Below are 9,518 nucleotides of genomic sequence, written 5' to 3'. Positions count from 1 at the left end.
AAAAAAGTAAGAGATAAGAATAACAAATAATTAAAGAGCAGCAGTAAATAACAATAGCGGGGCTATATACAGGGGGTACCGGTACAGAGTCAATGAGCAGGGACACCGGTGTCGAGGTAATTGAGGTAATATGTACATGTCGGTAGAGTTATTAAAGTGACTTTGTATAGATAATAACAGAGAGTAGCAGCAGCGTAGAAGAGGGGGGGGGGGGGCAATGCAAATAGTCTGGGTAGCCATTTTATTACAAGTTCAGGAGTCTTATGGCTTGGGGGCAGAAGCTGTTAAGAAGCCTTTTGGACCTAGACTTGCCGCTCCGGTTCCGTTTGCCGTGCGGTAGCAGAGAGAACAGTCTATGACTAAGGTGGCTGGAGTCTTTGACAATTCTTAGGGCCTTCCTTTGACACTGCCTGGTATAGAGGTCCTGGATGGCAGGAAGCTTGGCCCCGGTGATGTACTGGGCCGTACGCACTACCCTCTGTAGTGCCTTGCGGTCGGAGGCCGAGCATTTGCCATACCAAGCAGTGATGCAACCCGTCAGGATGCTCTCGATGGTGCAGCTGTAAAACCTTTTGAGGATCTGAGGACCAATGCCAAATCTTTTCAGTCTCCTGAGGGGGAATAGGTTTTGTCGTGCCCTCTTCACAACTGTCTTGGTGTGCTTGGACCATGTTCGTTTGTTGGTGAGTGGATGCCAAGGAACTTGAAGCTCTCAGCCTGCTCCACTACAGCCCCGTCCATGAAAATGGGGGCGTGCTCGGTCTTCCTTTTCCTGTATTCTACAATCATCTCCTTTGTCTTGATCACGTTGAGGGAGAGGTTGTTGTCCTTGCACCACACGGTCAGGTCTCTGACCTCCTCCCTATAGGCTGTCTCATCATTGTCGGTGATCAGGCCTATCACTGTTGTGTCATTGGCAAACTTAATGATGGTGTTGGAGTCGTGCCTGGCCATGCAGTCATTAGTGAACAGGGAGTACTGGAGGGGACTGAGAACGCACCCCTGAGGGGCCCCAGTGTTGAGGATAAGCGCGGCGGATGTGTTGTTACCTACCCTTACCACCTGGGGCCGGCCCGTCAGAAAGTCCAGGATCCAGTTACAGAGGGAGGTGTTTAGTCCCAGGGTCCTTAGCTTAGTGATGAGCTTCGAGGGCACTGTGGTGTTGAACGCTGAGCAGTAGTCAATGAATAGCATTCTCACATACAGTTGAAGTCGGAAGTTTACATACACTTAGGTTGGAGTCATTAAAACTTGTTTTTCAACCACTCCACACATTTCTTGTTAACAAACTATAGTTTTTGCAAGTCGGTTAGGACATCTACTTTGTGCTTGACACAAGTCATTTTTCCAACAATTGTTTACAGACAGATTATTTAACTTATAATTGTCACGCCCTGGCCTTAGTATTCTTTGTTTTCTTTATTATTTTAGTTAGGTCAGGGTGTGACATGGGGGAATGTTTTGTGTTTTGTCAGTTTTGGGTGGTTATATGGTAAAGGGGGTGTTGGGTGTAGTGTATGGGTTTGTGTGGAGTGAATGTGTCTAGCTGTGTCTATGTTGGGTGTAGTTGTCTAGGAAAGTCTATGGTTGCCTGAATGGGTTCCCAATTAGAGACAGCTGATTTCTGTTGTCTCTGATTGGGAGCCATATTTAAGGTAGCCATAGGCTTTAGTGTGTTGTGGGTAATTGTCTATGTTATACGTTTGTAGCCTGTGTGTGCACTACGTTCATAGCTTCACTGTCGTTTTATTGTTTTGTTAGTGTGTAAGTGTTTTGTTTCGTTTTGCCTTCGTCATCAATAAAAGGAAGATGGCTTATTTTCCTCATGCTGCGTGTTGGTCCGTCTCTCCCTCACACGATCGTGACAGAATTACCCACCAATGCAGGACCAAGCGGCATGTAAAGCGGCAACAGGACCCACCTACACAGGATTCTTGGACATGGGAGGAGATACTGGATGGTAAGGAACCTTGGGCACAACCGGGAGAATATCGCCTCCCTCGTGAAGAGCTGGAGGCAGCGAAAGCCGAGAGGAGGCGATATGAGGAGGCAGCACGGAAGCAAGGCTGGAGACCCGTGAGTAATACCCAAAAATTTCTTGGGGAGGGGCTCATGGGGAGTGTGGCGAGTCCAGATGGGAGATCTGCGTCAACTTCCCGTGCTACCCGTGAGGACTCTAAGAGGGAACCTGAGCCAGTCGGGCTGATATTGGAGGTGAGCAATGGGAATGATACAGAGACTGTTAAGGATTTATTGGGGAGGTTGGAAGAGAGTGAAATGAGGGAGCTGCTGTGTTGGTGCGTGAGGCACAAGATCCACCCGACAGAGCGTGTGCGGGATGTGATGTTACCTGAGTCAGCTCTCCATGCTCGTCCTGATGTGCGTGCTAACCGTCTGGGAATGACAGTCCCACGAACCAGGCCTCCTGTACGCCTCCCTAGTCCTGCACCTCCTTTATTAGCCCCATGTACTAACTCTCCTGTGACAGTCCCCAGTCCAGTACCACCAGTGCCTCCTCCACGCACTAGCCCTATGGTGCGTGTCTCCAGCCTTTTACCACCAGTGCCTAAACCACGCACCAAGCCTCCTGTGTGTCCCCAGAGTCCTGTGCGTCCTGTTGCTGCTCCCCGCACTAGCCCTGAGATGCGTGTCCCCAGTCCGGTACCACCAGTTCCGGCACCACGCACTAGGCCTCATGTGCGCTCCCAGGGTCCAGTATGCCCTGTTCCTTATCCCCGCACTAGCCCTGAGATGCGTGTCTCCAGCCCGGTACCACCAGTTCCGGCACCACGCACCAGGCCTACAGTGCGCCTCAGCCGGCCAGAGTCTGCCGTCTCCACAGCGATGCCTGAACTGCCCGTCTGCCAAGCGCCATCTGAGCCATCCGTCTACCCAGCGCCATCTGAGCCATCCGTCTACCCAGCGCCATCTGAGCCATCCGTCTACCCAGCGCCATCTGAGCCATCCGTCTACCCAGCGCCATCTGAGCCATCCGTCTACCCAGCGCCATCTGAGCCATCCGTCTACCCAGCGCCATCTGAGCCATCCGTCTACCCAGCGCCATCTGAGCCATCCGTCTACCCAGCGCCATCTGAGCCATCCGTCTACCCAGCGCCATCTGAGCCATCCGTCTGCCCCGAGCCATTAGAGCCGCCCGTCTGTCCCGAGCCGTCAGAGCCGTTCGTCAGTCAGGAGCCGCTAGAGCCATTCGTCAGACAGGATCTGCCAGAGCCGCCAACCAGACAGGATCTGCCAGAGCCGCCAACCAGACAGGATCTGCCAGAGCCGCCAACCAGACAGGATCTGCCAGAGCCGCCAACCAGACAGGATCTGCCAGAGCCGCCAACCAGACAGGATCTGCCAGAGCCGCCAACCAGACAGGATCTGCCAGATCCGCCAGCCAGCCATGTGCAGCCAGATCCGCCAGCCAGCCATGTGCAGCCAGATCCGCCAGCCAGCCATGTGCAGCCAGATCCGCCAGCCAGCCATGAGCAGCCAGATCCGTCAGCCAGCCATGAGCATCCAGATCCGTCAGCCAGCCATGAGCATCCAGATCCGTCAGCCAGCCATGAGCAGCCAGATCCGTCAGCAAGCCATGAGCAGCCAGATCCGTCAGCCAGCCATGAGCAGCCAGATCCGTCAGCCAGCCATGAGCAGCCAGATCCGTCAGCCAGCCATGAGCAGCCAGATCCGTCAGCCAGCCATGAGCAGCCAGATCCGTCAGCCAGCCATGAGCAGCCAGATCCGTCAGCCAGCCATGAGCAGCCAGGGCCGTCCCTCAGTCCGGAGCTGCCGTCCCTCAGTCCGGAGCTGCCGTCCCTCAGTCCGGAGCTGCCGTCCCTCAGTCCGGAGCTGCCGTCCCTCAGTCCGGAGCTGCCGTCCCTCAGTCCGGAGCTGCCGTTCCTCAGTCCGGAGCTGCCCCTTATCCTGGTGCTGCCCCTTATCCTGGTGCTCTCCCTTATCCTGGTGCTGCCCCTTATCCTGGTACTGCCCCTTAGTCCGGAGCTGCCCCTTAGTCCGGAGCTGCCCCTTAGTCCGGAGCTGCCCCTTAGTCCGGAGCTGCCCCTTAGTCCGGAGCTGCCCCTTAATTCAGTGGGGTTAATGTGGAGGGGGGCTATTTGGAGGAAGCTACGGAGGCGGTTAGTGACTGTGGTGGGGTGGGGACCACGACCAGTGCCGGAGCCGCCACCGTGGAAGGAAGCCCACCCAGACCCTCCCCTAGACTGTGTGCTGGTGCGCCCGGAGTTCGCACCTTAAGGGGGGGGTTATGTTACGCCCTGGCCTTAGTATTCTTTGTTTTCTTTATTATTTTAGTTAGGTCAGGGTGTGACATGGGGGAATGTTTTGTGTTTTGTCAGTTTTGGGTGGTTATATGGTAAAGGGGGTGTTGGGTGTAGTGTATGGGTTTGTGTGGAGTGAATGTGTCTAGCTGTGTCTATGTTGGGTGTAGTTGTCTAGGAAAGTCTATGGTTGCCTGAATGGGTTCCCAATTAGAGACAGCTGATTTCTGTTGTTTCTGATTGGGAGCCATATTTAAGGTAGCCATAGGCTTTAGTGTGTTGTGGGTAATTGTCTATGTTATACGTTTGTAGCCTGTGTGTGCACTACGTTCATAGCTTCACTGTCGTTTTATTGTTTTGTTAGTGTGTAAGTGTTTTGTTTCGTTTTGCCTTCGTCATCAATAAAAGGAAGATGGCTTATTTTCCTCATGCTGCGTGTTGGTCCGTCTCTCCCTCACACGATCGTGACAATAATTCACTGTATCACAATTCCAGTGGGTCAGAAGTTTACATACTCTAAGTTGACTGTACCTTTAAACAGCTTGGAAAATTCCAGAAAATTATGTCATGGCTTTAGAACATTCAGAAAGGCTAATTGACATAATTTTAGTCAATTGGAGGTGTACCTGTGGATGAATTTCAAGGCCTACCTTCAAACTCGCCTCTTTGCTTGACATCATAGGAAAATCAAAAGAAATCAGCCAAGACCTCAGAAAAAAAACTGTAGACCTCCACGAGTCTGGTTCATCCTTGGGAGCAATTTCCAAACGCCTGAAGGTGCCACGTTCATCTGCACAAACAATAATATGCAAATATAAACACCATGGGACCACGCAGCCATCATACCACTCTGTCTCCTAGAGATGAACGTACTTTGGTGCAAAAAGTGCAAATCAATCCCAGAACAACAGCAAAGGACCTTGTGAAGATGCTGGAGGAAACAGGTACAAAAGTATCTGTATTACACAGTAAAACGAGTCCTATATCAACATAACCTGAAAGACCGCTCAGCAAGGAAGAAGCCACTGCTCCAAAATCGCCATAAAAAAGCCAGACTAGGGTTTGCAACTGCACATGTGGACAAAGATCATACTTTTTGGAGAAAAGTCCCCTAGTCTGAATGAAACAAAAAAATAACTGTTTGGCCATAATGACCATCGTTATGTTTGGAGGAAAAAGGGGGAGGCTTGCAATCCGAAGAAAACCATCCCAACCGTGAAGCACGGGGTTGGCAGCATCATGTTGTGGCGGTGCTTTGCTGCAGGAGGGACTGGTGCACTTCACAAAATAGATGGCATTATGAGGCAGGAAAATTATGTGGATATATTGAAGGAACATCAGTCAGGAAGTTAAAGCTTGGTCGCAAATGGGTCTTCCAAATGGACAATGACCCCAAGCATACTTCCAAAGTTGTGGAAAAATGGCTTAAGGACAACAAAGTCAAGGTATTGCAGTGGCTATCACAATGCCCTGACCTCAATCCTATAGAAAATGTGTGGGCAGAACTGAAAAAGCATGAGTGAGCAAGGAGGCCCATCAACCTGACTCAGTTACACCAGCTCTGTCAGGAGTGTCGTGGTAATTTCCTGTATTACTCAATAAAGAGAGAGAGAGTCAACCACACACAAGTCAGAGTTAAATTATATATTCCATCTTTAATATATATACAAGCTTCACCAAAGCCCTTTAATGACTCTCAGATCAATTCAGTGTCTATAAATGAATTCTCTGAGTGCTTACAAAACAATTCTTAGTTTCATTTATAGCCAAGATACACCCCTCTCAACTTACAAAGAATCCTTTACCCGAGAGAGGAGTATCCTATCGCCAGACAGCATCAGCTATAAATCATCGTTCAGTTTGATCTCCCAAGACAAGGTTTAAATCTCATGCTTGATACTTCACTGTCTACCAAAACATTACCTCATCCAATGGCATATATCAATTGTCATTTCTAGATACTCCCAAACCTGGACAAACTCAAAATCAGACAGTGAGCCCCTTAGGTCAAATACTAGGTCAAGATAAGGGCAACCTCAGAGGGGACATACAATGGTTCCAAACACAGCCAAACTCCTTCCCCCTATGAGAAAAGTAGGGAGTGACTGGCGTACAGCCATTGTATGAGATAACTAACTGGTTCCCCAATTAATTACTCCATCCCTTCACATGGTTTAGGAATAGTTACAAACAACGTTCCCATAAGAAACCAACGTTCCACTCTGTCCTCCTCCCCTTCTGATATTCTACTTAGTACCACATGGTTTAACAGATACATTGACTTATGAAGACAAGCCTGACCTCTCCCCTCTCTGGCCCCAAGTTACCAATCCCTAGCTCAGAAGATTCTAATGACAAGTATCTCACAAGCATATGATGAAAATAACATCTTATCTATCTATGTTACTTAGCTAAATCTGATTCTGCCATGACAGGAGGAATGGGCCAAAATTCACCCAACTTAATGTGGTAAGCTTGTGGAAGGCTACCCTAAAGGTTTGACCCAAGTTAAACAATTTAAAGGCAATGCTACCAAATACTAATTGAGTGTATGTAAACTTTTGACCCACTGAGAATGTGATGAAAGAAATAAAAGCTGAAATAAATCATTCTCTATACTATTATTCTGACATTTCACATTCTTAAAATAAAGTGGTGATCCTAACTGACCTAAGACAGGGAATTTTCATTAGGATTAAATGTCAGGAATTGTGAAAAACTGAGTTTAAATGCATTTGGCTAAGGTGTATGTAAACTTCCGACTTCAACTGTAGGTGTTCCTTTTGTCCAGGTGTGAAAGGGCAGTGTGGAGTGCAATAGAGATTGTATCATCTGTGGATCTGTTGGGGCGGTATGCAAATTGGAGTGGGTATAGGGTTTTTGGGATAATGGTGTTGATGTGAGCCAGGACCAACCTTTCAATGGTGGTCTGCTTGAAACATGTTGGTATTACAGACTCAGACAGGGAGAGGTTGAATATGTCAGTGAAGACACTTGCCAGTTGGTCAGCGCATGCCCGGAGTACATGTCCTGGTAATCCATCTGGCCCTGCGGCCTTGTGAATGTTGACCTGTTTAATTGACCTGTTTAAAGGTCTTACTCACATCGGCTGTGGAGAGCGTGATCACACAGTCGTCCGGAACAGCTGATGCTCTCATGCATGTTTCAGTGTTACTTGCCTCGAAGCGAGCATAGAAGTTATTTAGCTCGTCTGGTAGGCTCGTGTCACTGGGCAGCTCTCAGCTGTGCTTCCCTTTGTAGTCTGTAATAGTTTGCAAGCCCTGCCACATCTGACGAGCATCTGAGCCAGCGTAGTACGATTAGAGCCGGTGTAGTATCTACACTTGTGATAACACTTGTGGAATATGAAAATACTTGTTTGATATACAGTATGTTTTCTAGTTTCTTTAAATACTTTGCAAATGCAACTTATTTCTATGTGTTAACTGAAATGGTCTACTCAGTCCTTTTCAGTAGAAGCTCTTATCCAGAGCAACTTACAGTAGTGAGTGCATACATTTTCATACTGGTCCCCCATGGGAATGGAACCCACAACCCTAACATTGCAAATGCCATGCTCTACCAACTTAGGCACATCATCACATCATCACATCATCACAAACCACTTGATGTCTCAATATACTCAATTACTGTATTGTGCATTGTTTTTCTTCATGGTGATGGAAAGTCTACAGGTACAAACCTAGATGACCAGCCTATGTACTATACAGTAATGTACATTTACATTAAGTGGTTTGTAAGGATGGTTAATTAATACTGCACAAAATATTTTAGTTTTCCATGTTATTTGATCAAGAAAAATATGTAATTTGATGTGGATGTTTTATGTCTTTGCCCATATGTTTGTACCTTTTGATGTAAATGTTTGAGGACAGACAGGGTTTTGTTCTTTCTGGATCCTATTTGAATGACAATCACAGCGACAGGGTCAGGGCAACAACTCTTACAATTCCAACTATTGAATCCTGCAAGATATTGTTCTTCATTATACAACTACCTTTTTTGCCAAAGCTGAGATGTTGAAAAAAAAATGTTTTGCCTGCACTACAGACCTCTATATCAGTCCACTAATACTAGTAAAGGCCCAGTGCACACTTTAGAGAAACAATATATTTTTCAAAAAATAATATATATTTTGTATTCATTCTTTTTTTTAATTCAGATTTTTCAGAGGGTGCTGCATCACCTTCGGCAACCCTATTTCCTGCGGCTATGCATAAAGCACATAAAGGCTTCATAATTCATAAAGGTCATGTTAACTGACTGCTTTTATCTCATAGAACAAAATGTACAAGATCTCTTATGACTGTGTTAACCTCACATCTTATTTTCGGCGTTTATTACATAACCCTTTATTTTCCCATTCATTCTTCCGTTAGGTATGGCTGAACAAACCAGAGGTCACTCAACTACAACCTGGCCAGCTCTAAGAAATCATAGAATTAGAATGTGCTTGGATCCTCTAACCCTGGCGATTTGGCAGGCAAACTCATGGGTACACTGGCAATGGCAGCCTATTATTGTGACGCAATCATTTCCATGGTAATGTAGAATGTTCATTCAAATGATGCTAGCTGATGTGGCTCATGCAATGGAATGTACTTTTTGTAATGACAGTTGAGTTGAAACTCGGAAATTTCTGACTTGCTAATAGGTTGTAATTAATATACACGTGTCACGTTCAACCAATTAGCAAAACGGAAATGTTGAAGTTTCTTAGTTCCGACAAGAAAGTGAACGTAGCATAAAGGAATGCGTAGATTCACGTCACCGGGTCTAACGGTCGTCTCTTGTCAAACTGGGTATGTGCAGGCTGTCAAAATCAAAGCCACTCCTTCGATACGTTGTTTTTGACGAAAATGAAAACGTGTCAGTTTGTCACTACTTAACATTGGCACGAATTTACGTTGTGCCTTTAGATGTCGAGAAAATTAGCTAAGAAAGAATTGTTCCCTTCTCAAACTCCAAACTGGGCCTGTTTCGCAAGTCTCGCTATGTTGCGCCTCTGGGTTGAATGTGTTAAAAGAGTTAACTAGCTAGCCAGGTTAATGTTACCTCATCATCTTGGTATCCGGCATCATCCTCCACAACTTGATCCTCGGCGGCTTTCATATTGATAGGCGCAATGTCTTAAAGTATATATCGTTTTTGTTTCTAGCTGGCTATAGGCTACTAGTTAATAAATGTGGAAAAACTTAGAAATATCTTATGTCAGAA

The sequence above is a fragment of the Salvelinus fontinalis genome, chromosome 1, assembly GCF_029448725.1.
Source record: "Salvelinus fontinalis isolate EN_2023a chromosome 1, ASM2944872v1, whole genome shotgun sequence".
In the NCBI taxonomy this organism is placed as follows: domain Eukaryota; kingdom Metazoa; phylum Chordata; class Actinopteri; order Salmoniformes; family Salmonidae; genus Salvelinus; species Salvelinus fontinalis.
This window is presented reverse-complemented; position numbering follows the sequence as displayed.